This window comes from Perognathus longimembris, chromosome 7 (genome assembly GCF_023159225.1).
Source record: "Perognathus longimembris pacificus isolate PPM17 chromosome 7, ASM2315922v1, whole genome shotgun sequence".
NCBI classification, from domain to species: Eukaryota; Metazoa; Chordata; class Mammalia; order Rodentia; family Heteromyidae; genus Perognathus; species Perognathus longimembris.
Window position 1 is genome coordinate 40537579 of NC_063167.1, and position 12964 is coordinate 40550542.

The 12964-nt window shown below is 39.2% G+C and overlaps 1 protein-coding gene across 6 annotated transcripts in view; it reads left to right on the top strand.

Moving 5' to 3' along the window:
* Fggy (FGGY carbohydrate kinase domain containing) overlaps positions 1–12964 on the top strand; it is a 380313-nt gene that overhangs the window by 68340 nt on the left and 299009 nt on the right. The gene's annotated exons all lie outside the window — the stretch shown is intronic.

The window sequence follows — 12964 nt, forward strand, 5'->3', positions numbered from 1 at the left end:
CTGCAACATTTTTTGTATGGTGACTAAAAGGAAACAAAACATGTATTTCCCTGAAATTAGGACAGGAGATATATTTTTCAAGGAAATTGATTTTAACTGGGTGTGATATGAATTTATTGTGCTGTGTGTGTGTGTGTGGTGTGTGGTGTGTGGTATGTGTGTGTGTGTGTGGTGTGGTGTGTGTGTGTGTGTGTGTCTGTGTGTGTTGGTTCCATTAGTGGCTTGACCTCATAGCCTTGTGAATTTACTTGGCTGGCTTTGAACTATAACCCTCTGATTTCAGGCTCCTGAGTAGCTAGGATCAAGGGTGTGAACTAATGGTACCTGGCTTTATTTTGCTTTATATGTGCCTGACCTACCCAATACTATAACAGTGTATACATGTATAATTTTTTAACAAATATTTTTCATTGAATTATAATGTTAAAATTTTAGTATACGCTACATGAAAGATGCTAGTACATACTGAGTACGGAATTGCGACTGTTAATGAACAGAGTGGTTGTGTCTGTGGGTATACACAGAGAGCTTGGCATGAAACTCTGTGGCAATTCTGCTCTCTTGACTGAATCTCAGGGGATCCCTAAGGGTGAGGACTTCTTAACCCGAGAGGGATTTAGAATGTGGACTGTCCACAAAACTCTGAGGACAAGGATCGTTCCCAGAGACAGACTAATGTAGAGACATTTATACAGACAATCCTGTATGAATTAGAGAGGCAGGTGTTGTGTCTTAAAGTCAGTATCTTCTGAGGGGGCAAATCCTCCCCATTTTGCTTGTATGACCTCAGGGAAAGTGGGACTAGCAGTACCAACTCCCACGTGTGCTCCCTGTCCATCGTATCTTGTAGAGTTGGGATCTTTGCTTGTGGTGAGTTGATAAGAGCATGATAGTTCAGCACAATGGGCTTCCAGAAAGAGATAGTAAAGGATGCATTTCACAGGCACTTCATTCCTCATGTCAGTCCCTTCACCCCACTGCCCTTAGCATAAGAATTCACTGGCCCAAAGTCTCAGGGTGGAGGCTGTGCATGGACCTCAGCATGGTCACCCTTCTCAAGACTCTGGAGGTGAGGTTCAAACTTTGCCCTATACAGTATAATGAGTCACCATTACATTTTTCGTCACAGGGGAGGAAAGGGCAGTGTGTAACTGAAGATCTCATCTTGGGAATTCCTTTTTTTTTTTTTTTTGGCCAGTCCTGGGCCTTGGACTCAGGGCCTGAGCACTGTCCCTGGCTTCTTCCCGATCAAGGCTAGCACTCTGCCACTTGAGCCACAGCGCCGCTTCTGGCCGTTTTCTGTATATGTGGTGCTGGGGAATCGAACCTAGGGCCTCGTGTATCCGAGGCAGGCACTCTTGCCACTAGGCTATATCCCCAGCCTGGAATTCCTTTTTTGGTCTGACATTGTCTAAAGTTATTTCTGAGAGGACTTTTCTTTCTTTTTTTTTTTTTTTTTGCCAGTCCTGGACCTTGAACTCAGGGCCTGAGCACTGTCTCTGGCTTCATTTTGCTCAAGGCTAGCATTCTGCTACTTGAGCCACAGCTCCACTTCTGGACTTTTCTATATATGTGGTGCTGAGGAATCAAACCCAGGGCTTCATGTATATGAGGCAAGCACTCTTGCCACTAGGCCATATTCCCAGTACTCTGAGAGAACTTTTGTATAGAGTTGCCTTGCTCCTTCCTTCTTTTTTCCTTCCTTCCTTCCTTCCTTCCTTCCTTCCTTCCTTCCTTCCTTCCTTCCTTCCTTCCTTCCTTCCTTCCTTCCTTCCTTCCTTCCTTCCTCCCTCCCTCCCTCCCTCCCTCCCTCCCTCCCTCCCTCCCTCCCTCCCTCCCTCCCTTTTCCTTCCTTCCTTCCTTCCTTCCTTCCTTCCTTCCTTCCTTCCTTCCTTTCATTGTCTCCTCCTCTTCTTCCTCTTCTATTTTTTCCTTCCTTCCTTGCCTCCCCTCCCTTCCTCTCCTCTTTCTCTCCCCTCCCCTTGACTTCTTAATCAAAGCAACACTAGTAGGATTGTGAATGTCTTACAACCTTGGCGACTCAAAATGGATCTAAGATGGAGAAAGAGCTGTCTTTCTTTCTCTTTTGCTTTGGGTTTTGTTCAACTCACTGCTTTTTAATTTTTTTTCCGATAACTCTGAATATTGTACAGTCTCATTTCCTGATGTGGTGCATTGTGACTCCCAAGTGTGGGCTTTCAGAAGGTAACACTGGCTCATATAGACTCAATGAAATGTCATGTATACATCTACATTATGGAGGCACACTGACTTGTTTTCCTTAATCCTTGTGTGCCTGTGTATATGTCTCTTTCCTTCTCTAAGTCTCACTCTCCTGTATCATGGGGATCATATATCTACCTGAAAGCTTGTTGTGAGTGACAAGGATGACTGTAATCACCATGAGGCATTTATTCAAAATATAGGTCTTCAGGATTTGTGGTTTTTAGCCCACTGAATCAGAATCTCCATAGGAGACCTAATAAATATCCCTGGTGGTTATATGGACATGTTAATCTGGATATCGCTAGGCAGAGTATACATGGAAGTAGGGTTGATGCTGAGGAACTTCATGCCTGTGAGAGATTGGTAGTATAAAGGCCTAATGAATTTGGCCAGTTTACACTTGAAGGGCTTCTTCTTGGTTTATCAGACATACTTGGGATCTTTCATCCCTGCCTGTGACAATCTCAGACCCCGAGGAAGCAGAAAGTATATTCCTCAGAAATGTTTTATTGGCCATCTAGTCATCCTTGCCATATTTTATTGGCTCTGCTTCTGCTTGTACATTACTCATTCTGTTTTCATTACCACCAATTAATAAGCTCTCTTTCCCCACCTGCCCCAGAATTATGAGCAAGTTCAGAGTCTTCCCTCTCAGTTTTCTTCTCTTCCAGAGCAGAGCCTACAGACCTTAAGCAACAGGCACCAAATGCATTTTGCAAAGGTGTTTGCTTTTTCTTCTGTTCTTAACTTAGTAGCTCAGTCTTGTCCTCTTTTTCTGTTTCATCTTGCATAATATGGATGAAAGGAGAACCCCTTGAGCTTTCCTGATTGATAACAACACCTACTCTAAGAGGCCACTGGGAGGACTGATACAACAGAAAAGCTTTTCTTACAGTGCTATAGAAAAAAATGGAAGGCATTAGCTATTTTATTTTGTTTCCTTTCTTCACTACTTCTGGCAAGAAGTCTTTACATTAAGTTTCTGGCATTGTAGAAAGAGAAAAATCCTTGTGGTTAGACTGACCAGGACTCAGTCTCCATCCATCATGTGCTGCCGTCAGCAATCTGGAGGAAATAATTTATCTCCTCAAGCTTCATTTTCTCCTTTATGAGTTCTCTCAGCGTTGGTATTAGAGGCACTGTGCATAAGTATGTAACATAAACTATGTAAATAATAAGGGTTCTAAAAAAACACCAGAGTTTGTCCCATCTTCTAGAATAAGGGAATTGAGAGTTTGAAGTGGAATGCACCAAGGCCAAAAAAACTTGGGGCAACAGAACAGGAACTTGGCATACTCTGGGCCAAGGAGAGGATTTGGTGTTCATTTGGCTCTTATGTGTGATTGTTTTGGGTGGCTTTGGTGAAACCAGTGCCAAAAGGTTAGAGGGTGTTTTTCTTTTTCTTTCTGTTATTCTAGTAGAGGCTAAGAAGTGATTGGATTTCACCTGACTTACAGCTTTTAAACTTGTTTTTGGCAGTGACAGTGTAAGAGACCCTCCTCTTTCTTTCTCCTCTCTTCCTCTTCTTTTCTTTTCCCCTCCCCTCCTCCCTCTCTCTTCCTTTTTCTCTTTGTTTCTTTCCTTCTTCTCTCTCCTCTTCTTTCCCTCCCTTTCTCTTTTCTTCTTCCTCCTCCTCTTTCTTCTTCTAACTCCTCCTCCTCCTCCTCTCGCTCTTATTTTTTAAATGACCCTTTCCTCTTTATTGTTGCTCTCTCATCCTCCAAAATATTGCAGCTACTGTTGTCTATCTGGATCAGTGATAAAAATCACTACCAGTCATCTGACTGGTTTTAATGCAGTTCTACTAATTCCATTATACTACAGGAAATAATTACTATTATTTTTAATGACAGTGGTAATGATCGTTTATTGAGTGGCTTCCTTTTATCTGTGCTAGGCATATTGGCAAATATTAGCTCTATTAGACCTCAGTAACAATCTTTAGAGCACGTGGTATTATTACCATTTTGTAATTTTAGCATAATGCTGAAAGCTTTATTAATTTGCCATGCTCTAGCTGTTGAGTGGGTAATTATCCAGAATATGAGAAATGGTTAGGCAAAAACTTAGGATACATGAGGCCCTGGTTGAATCCTCAGAACCAAAGTGTGTGTGTGTGTGTGTGTGTGTGTGTGTGTGTGTGTGTGTGTTGTGTGTGTGTATGTGTGTGTGTGTGAGAGAGAGAGAGAATATTAGGTTAAATTAGTTTGTGTTAACAGCTTTTTAGAAATGAAATGATTATAATTACTAATAGATTTGTCTTTAAGCAAGTATAGAGAGCATGACACTATTAACTGAGTGGATAGGTGAAAACATGCATGTTGCTTGGGAAATTCTAGATGTTTTTCTAACATTGAGATCTGAGAGAACTTTCTCCTCTGTTATCAAAGTTGACTAGTTCTATAAATTATTTAAAAGCAAGTTCCAATAAACTTTCTAATCAAAAGTAATTTCTATTTTCTATTTCTTCCAAAAAGGTTCATATAATACAGGAGAATACTTAACATGCTTGAAACTGAGTTTCTTCTGTTCTTAACCTCTTAAATTAGTATAGCATGCTTGCCATAATTAATGACCCAATATTGCTATTTTATCGTTACCTGAACTGCATACTTTATTCCAATTTTCGTAGTTTTTACCTAATAGTCTTTCTCTGTTCCACAATCCTATCATGGATATCCTGTTATATCCACCCAGACCTTATTGTATTTTACAGGCTGTACACTCTCAGTGTGAATTACCACTATTGGTGTGGCTCCGATGACTTAACTGAGATCTTGTTTGTCAAGTTTCTCTACTCTAAATTGGTCTTCCCACCCTGGCCCCTTCTAATCTGTTGGTTTTTTTGGAAGGAAGTCATTCTGCACAGCCCCCAGTTAAGAACCAAAGAGTTATGCTTGGCCTCCTTGAAGGTGGAATTGCTGCATATTGTTTTGAAATATTCTGTATGTGACAATGCCTTTTTCCAGTTTAGTTATTTTCATGGATTTGGATTAACAACTTGATGACCAGACTTCTTAGATAGAAGAGACACTGGAAATTTGGTATAGAGGTTATGTGTTAGCATTTCTGAGACATTTGGATGGCATATGGGAAAACAGAGCTGAACTTTCTAAAATCTCAGGTTCATTTTCCCTTTATAACTTTATTTTATATTTTATTATTATTTTATTATATATTATATATTATATATTATATATTATATATTATTATTTCATTATTTTATTATTATTATTAACTTTATTTTATATTTATGTATTTTACTTATATTTCCCTCCACTACAACGTAGTGTGGCTTCTCAGCAAATATTCTTTTTTTTTTTTTTTTCTCAAATTTTTATTATCAAACTGACGTACAGAGAGGTTACAGTATCATACGTTGGGCATTGGCTACATTTCTTGTACTGTTTGTTGCCTTGTCCCTCATTCCCCCCTCCCTCCCCCCTTTCCCTCCCCCCCCCCCCAGGTGTTCAGTTCACTTACACCAAACAGTTTTGCAAGTATTGATTTTGTAGTTATTTCTCTTTTTTTACCCTGTGTCTCTCGAATTTGGTATTCCCTTTGAATTTCCTACTTCCAATACCAGTAAACACGGTTTCCAATATACTCAGATAAGATTACAGAGATAGTGTAGGTACAAACATAGGAAGGTGATACAAAACATTATCAATAATAGAAACTACACATACACATAGGACGTTGAAACTAGTTACAACTGTGATATATCACTTGTTTCCATAACATGGAGTTCATTTCCATTAGCATCATCTTATGTGTTTCTAAGGGTATAGCTATTGGGCCTTGTGATGCTCTGCTATGGCTTGCCTAAACCTGTACTAATTATTCCCAATAAGGGAGGCCATAGAGTCCATGTTTCTTTGGGTCTGGCTCACTTCACTTAGTATAACTTTTTCCAAGTCCTTCCATTTCCTTACAAATGGAACAATGTCATTCTTTCTGATAGAGGCATAAAATTCCATTGTGTAAATGTACCACATTTTCCTGATCCATTCATCTATGGAGGGGCATCTGGGTTGGTTCCAGCTTCTCGCTATGACAAATTGTGCTGCGATGAACATTGTTGTGCTGGTGGCATTACTGTGATTTTGTTTGTGGGCTTTTGGATAGATACCCAACAGTGGGGCTGCTGGGTCATAGGGGAGTTCTATATTGAGCCTTCTGAGGAATCTCCATACTGCTTGCCAGAGTGGCTGAACCAGTTTACATTCCCACCAACAATGAAGTAGGGTTCCCTTTTGGGCACATCCCCTCCAACAATTGTTATTATTAGTTTTCTTGATATATGACATTCTTGCTGGGGTGAGATGGAATCTCAATGTTGTTTTGATTTGCATTTCCTTTATGGCCAGTGATGTAGAGCATTTTTTCATATGTCTATTGGCCATTCTCATTTCCTCATCAGAGAAGTTTCTTTGTAAGTCTTTAGCCCACTTGATGAGGGGGCTATTGGTTCTTTGCAGTTTTGTTTTGGAAGAAGGTAATTTTTTTAATTCCGCATATATTTTAGAGATGAGGCCTTTGTCTGTTGAATGTCCGGTAAAGATCTTCTCCCAGTCTGTGGGCTTTCTGTTTATCTTGCGAGCTATGTCCTTTGCCGTGCAGAAGCTCTGGAGTTTGATGCAGTCCCATTTGTCCAACCTTTCTTTGATTTGTAGCCTTTCAGGGTCTTTGTTAAGGAAGTTCTGTCCTGTGCCAAGGAGCCCAAGTGTTTCTCCTACTCCTTCCTTTAGTGTCTTCAGGGTGCCTGTTTTGATTTCAAGGTCTTTAATCCATTTGGAATTGATTTTGGTGCAGGGTGATATATAAGGATCTAGTTTTAGTTTGTTGCATGTGTTGAGCCAGTTTTGCCAGCACCACTTGTTAAAGAGGCTATCTTTCTTCCATACTATTGTTTTAGCTCCTTTATCAAAGATTAAGTAGGCATAGTTTTGTGGGTTTAATTCTGGTTCTTCAATTCTGTTCCATTGGTCTTCAGGCCTGTTCCGGTGCCAATACCAAGCTGTTTTTATTACTATAGCTTTATAATACAGCTTGAAGTTGGGTATTGTAATTCCTCCAGCACTGTTCTTTCTGCTTAGGAGTGTTTTTGCTATTCTAGGTCTTTTATTGTTCCATATGAATTTCTGGATTGCTTCCTCTATTTCATTAAAGAATGGTGTTGGGATATTAATGGGTATTGCATTGAATTTGTAGATAGCCTTTGGCAATATTGCCATTTTGATTACATTAATCCTCCCAATCCAGGAGCATGGGAGGTTTTTCCATTTTCTTAGTTCTGACTTAATTTCATTTTTCAAACTTTTAAAGTTCTCTTCAAAGAGGTCTTTCACTTCTTTGGTTAAGGTTATTCCTAGGTATTTTATGTTTTTGGGGGCTATTGCAAAAGGAGTTGCTTTCCTGATTTCAGCCTCGGTCTTCGGGTTGTTAGCATAGAGAAAGGCCATTGATTTTTGAAGGTTTATTTTATATCCTGCAACTTTGCCAAAGTTTTGTATCAGCTCTAGTAGCTTGGGGGTAGAGTCTATGGGATTCTTTAGGTATAGGATCATGTCATCTGCGAAGAGAGAAAGTTTAACTTCATCTTTTCCTATTTGGATCCCCTTTATATTCTCTTCTTGCCTAATTGCTCTGGCTAGGAATTCTAGTACTATGTTGAAGAGCAGGGGAGAGAGTGGACATCCCTGCCTTGTTCCTGATTTTAAAGGGAATGGCTTTAGTTTTTCACCATTTAGAGTTATGCTTGCTGTTGGTTTGTCATAAACTGCCTTGATTATATTCAGGAATGTTCCCTGGAATCCCAGTTTTTCCAGGGCTTTTAGCATAAATGGGTGCTGGATTTTATCGAACGCTTTTTCCGCATCCAGCGATAAAACCATGTGGTTCTTTACCTTGCTCCGGTTGATGTGGTGGATTACATTAATTGACTTGCGTATATTAAACCAGCTTTGCATCCCTGGGATGAATCCAGTTTGATCGTGGTGTATGATTTTTTTGATGACCTGTTGAAGTCGATTGGCCAGAATTTTGTTGAGAATTTTTGCATCTATGTTCATCAGGGAGATTGGTCTGTAGTCCTCTTTCCGTGATGAGTCTCTGCCTGGTTTTGGGATGAGGGTTATACTGGCTTCATAAAATGAGTCTGGCAGTGAACGTTCTCTTTCAATTTCATTGAAGAGTTTGAGAAATATTGGAGTGAGTTCTGTTTTGAAGGCCTTGTAGAATTCTGCGGTGAATCCATCTGGACCTGGGCTTTTCTTGGATGGGAGATCATTTATTGCTGTTTCTATTTCAATACTGGATATGGGTCTGTTTAGAAGGTTTAAGTCTTCATAGTTGAGTTTGGGGGTATCAATTTTTTCTAGGAAATCATCCATTTCTTCCAAGTTCTCGAATTTGTTGGCATAAAGGTTTGCAAAATAGTCCCTTATTATTTTCTGAATTTCGGTTATTTCTGTGGTGATGCTACCTGTTTCATCTCTTATCTTGTTTATTTGAGTGTGCTGCCTTCGTTCTTTGGTCAGGTTTTCCAGGGGTCTGTCTATCTTGTTGATTTTTTCAAAGAACCAACTCTTTGTTTTGTTGATTCTTTCGATGGTTTTTTTCGTCTCTAATTGATTTAATTCTGATTTGATTTTAATTATTTGCTTCCGTCTATTGACTTGGGGTTTGGCTTGCTGTTCTCTCTCCAGAAAATTAAGGTGCTTCCTTAAATTACTGAGTTGCTGTTTCTCCAGTTTGTTGATGTATGTACTCAGAGATATAAATTTTCCTCTGAGTACTGCCTTTCTCAGCAAATATTCTTTCTCCCTCTTTAAAGTGATGAAATTAGGGCTTTTAGAAAACTGTAATCCTTTTGAAAATAACCACTTTTTTCTTCTTTATTGTCAAAGTGAAAGTATAGAGAGGTTACAGTTTCATATGTAAGGCAGTGAGTATATTTCTTATCCAACTTGTTACCTCCTCCCTCATTTTTCCCCTACCTCCCCTCCCCCCATGAGTTGTACAGTTGTTTACACCAAATGGTTTTGTAAGTGTTGCTTTGGAATGATTTGTCATTTTATCCTTTGTCTCTCGATTTTGGTATTCCCTTTCCCTTCCCTAGTTCTAATACACGCATATACAGTATGCAGTGTACTAAGATCCGATACAATGATAGCAGGTGTAAAACCACAGGAAGGGAATATGAGAGAAAAAAAAAGGGGTACTGTTTCACATGGCATATTGAAAATAATTACAACAATGATATAACACTTGTTTCCATAACGTGGAGTTAATTTCACTTAGCATCATCTTATGTATTTATAAGGGCATAGCTATTGGGCTATTGAGGTCTTCTGCTATGACTAACCTAAACATGTACTAATTATTCCCTATGAGGGAAACCATAGCGTACCATGTTTCTTTGGGTCTGGCACACTTCACTTAGTAGGATTTTTTCCAAGTCTTTCCATTTCCTTATGAATGGGGCAGTGTTGTTGTTCTTTCTGATAGAGGCATAGAATTCCATTGTGTATATGTATCACATTTTCCTGGTCCACTCATCTACTGAGGGGCATCTGGGTTGGTTCCGTATTTTAGCAATAACAAATTGTGCTGCGATGAACATTGTTGTGCTGGTGGCTTTAGTGTGGTCTTGTTTGTAATCTTTTGGGTAGATGCCCAAAAATGGAGCTGCTGGGTTGTAGGGAGCTCTATGTTTATCCTTCTGAGGCACCTCCATACCTCTTTCCAGAGTGGCTGAGCAAGTTTACATTCCCACCAACAATGTACCAGGGTTCCCTTTTGGCCACATCCCCTCTAGCATTTGAATAACCACTTTTTTTAATTTGTTAATTTCTTTGTGTGTATTATTGTACTGTTATTTTTCCAGTGATTACTTGCTAATCTGTCAGGAGTTGGTTATTGATTGGATCATTTCCTAATTTCAGTTTCTAGGTTCTCAGTAGCAATAGCCTTTGACTTGTGCATTTTGTTTTTAGGATCTCAAACAGTAGCACTCTTTTCTCTGTAGTTTTTCTTTCTTTCTTTGTTTCTTTTTAAACTGGAAATCTTTGTACAATATATTTCTCAACTTACTATTGGTTTTTTTTGCTGTCAATACATATTATCTGACAATAATGCTTATATAATATTCTATTCTACTAGTATAATGTGCTTTTATGAATTCTGCCAAAATTGTAGGCTACAGTATGATTGTTGTAATTTGCGACTGCAGTGTCTCTAAAGGCTCATGTGCTAAGTGTTTATTCTCCAGTCTGTGGTGCTGTTTGCAGGTAGTGAAACCTCTAGGTGATACAGCCTTTTGGAGGTAAGTGAGGTCACTTAGGATCTATCCTGAAGGGGACTGGAATGCTTGCCCCATCTCCTCTCTTTCTTTGCAGCAGTCGTGAGGTGAAGGATTTCTTCTAAGATGTGCTTCTGCTTCTGACATGGTGTTCGGAATTTCCACAGACTCCTAAAGCACTGTGGTTAGGTGATCATGAATTGAAGCCTCTGAACTTGAGCCAAAAAAAGCCTTTCCTCCTCAAAAACAGATTATCCTTGAGTATTTTGTTACAGAAACTAAAAGTTGCCTAACACTAATATCTTATTTTAATTTACATCTTTGATATTAACTGTAACATAATCACTCTAGGATACTTGCTTTTACTTATTTAATTATAGTGTCATTTATCACCCTTAGCATAATAAATATTAATCTTAATGAAATGTCTCTTAGGTATCCTGGTGCAGGGAGCAGAGTGCCATATGCAGTCTGATTGATAGAGATTACATGCCAAGCATGTGGGCAAATTGGGGATGAAATGTTATTCTGTCATCTCAGAAACTACTCTTTCAGAGCTAACATGTAGAATTTGAATATCCCGAGTGATTAATGCAGTTGAGTTGATGTAAGCATCAACTGCATGTGCAGGTGTTCATATGTATATATGGATGCCGGGCAGGTAGGAAGGCAACATTCAGGACCTTACTCCGTGATCTGAATGTCGATATGCTCAGATGCGCTTACTTGGGTGTAGAAAGTGACTAGAGCTTGATAGTGCTCTAGGCAGCACCATCTTGTCTTCAACACGTTGGCCCTTAAAATGTGGCTTAATACAGTCCATTTTCTCAATGATCAGATGAATTTTCCCTATCCACTTGGAAAAAATTAGGTAAGAGGATGGGACACAAAGTCAGCTGTGTAAAGTCTGGTGCCACTCTGAGTAGAGACATCAGTTTAGGCAGAAGTTTCATCCTCCTAGAGGGCCAAGATAGCATCATGAGAAGAAGGGGGAAACTTGCACATGAACATCTGTTCCTGGGGGTTTGCTGCAGTCCACATTCTTTCCTCAGCTTTTCTCTTCCTGATCCTCTGTCTCAAACACTATCAAGAGAAGACTTCATTTATACCAAAAGAACTCATGCACTATACAGTTTTTACTTTTAAAGTATACAACTCAGTGGTTTTGGCATATTAATTATTGTTAGCAAGGGTACTGATGGATAGATCTATATAACATGTATCACCTCAAATTTGCCATTTTAACTCTCGAGTATGCAATTTAATGGCATTGATTATATTAAAAGTGTTTTGTAACTATCATTAACATCTATTTCTAAAATTTATTCATGACCTCAAACTCATCTTGTTAAGCAATAGCTCTCCATTCCTACTTCCTAGCTCCTGCTAATGTCTAATCTCCTTTCTGTCTATTATGAATATGTCTGTTCATGTAAATCATGTTATACAATGTTGGTTCTTTTGAATATGGCTTATTTCATGCATTATGTTTTCAAGGTTTATCCGTATTGCAATGTGTGGATAATTTTCTCCCTATTTATGCCTCAGCAATATTTCACTGTACACACATGCTACATTTGCTTATCCTCTCATCAATTCAATGCTCCCATTATTTGCATAAGTCCGGCTATTGGGAATTATGCTGCAGTGAACATTGGTGTCTTAGTTTGCTTTCTGTTGTTTGCATTCTTTGAATCTGTTATGATATTCCTATTATTTGTATCTTTTGGCTATTGGGAATAATGCCACAATGAACATTGGTGTCTTCGTTTGCTTTCTGTTGCTCTAACAAAATACCTGGGACTGGATAATTTGTAAGGAAGAGAAGTTAATTTGGGTGACAGCTTATATCTTCTCAGCTCCTGAGAAGGACCTCATGCAATGTCAACTCATGTGTAGAAAAACACAAGCAGTAGAGGAAGGCCAATTCTTTTTATAAGAACCAACTATCTTGGTAACTAGCCCAGTCCCGTAAAACTTAATCTAAAGAGTTAGTACAGATTTTTGAGAACATCAGTTAAATTTGATGCCTCCATGATCCAATCACTTCTCACTAGCTCCTACTGTTTTTTTGTTTTGTTTTTTAACTCATGCCCTGAGCACTGTCAATGAGAATTTGTTGCTCAAGACTGGTGCTCTACTTGAGCCACATTTCTACTTCTGGCTTTCTTTTTCTGTTAATTATTCAGATATAAGAGTCTTACTGACTTTCCTGCCCAGGCTGGCTTCCAACTGCAATCCTCAGATCTCAACCTACTGAGTAGCAAGGCTAACAGGTGGAACCACCAGTACCTGGCTAGCTGCTGCTTCTTCTTCTTCTTTTTTTTTTTTTTTTGCCAGTCCTTGGGCTTGAACTCAGGGCCTGAGCACTGTTGCTGGCTTCTTTTTGCTCAAGGCTTGCACTCTACCACTTGAACCACAGTGCCACTTCCA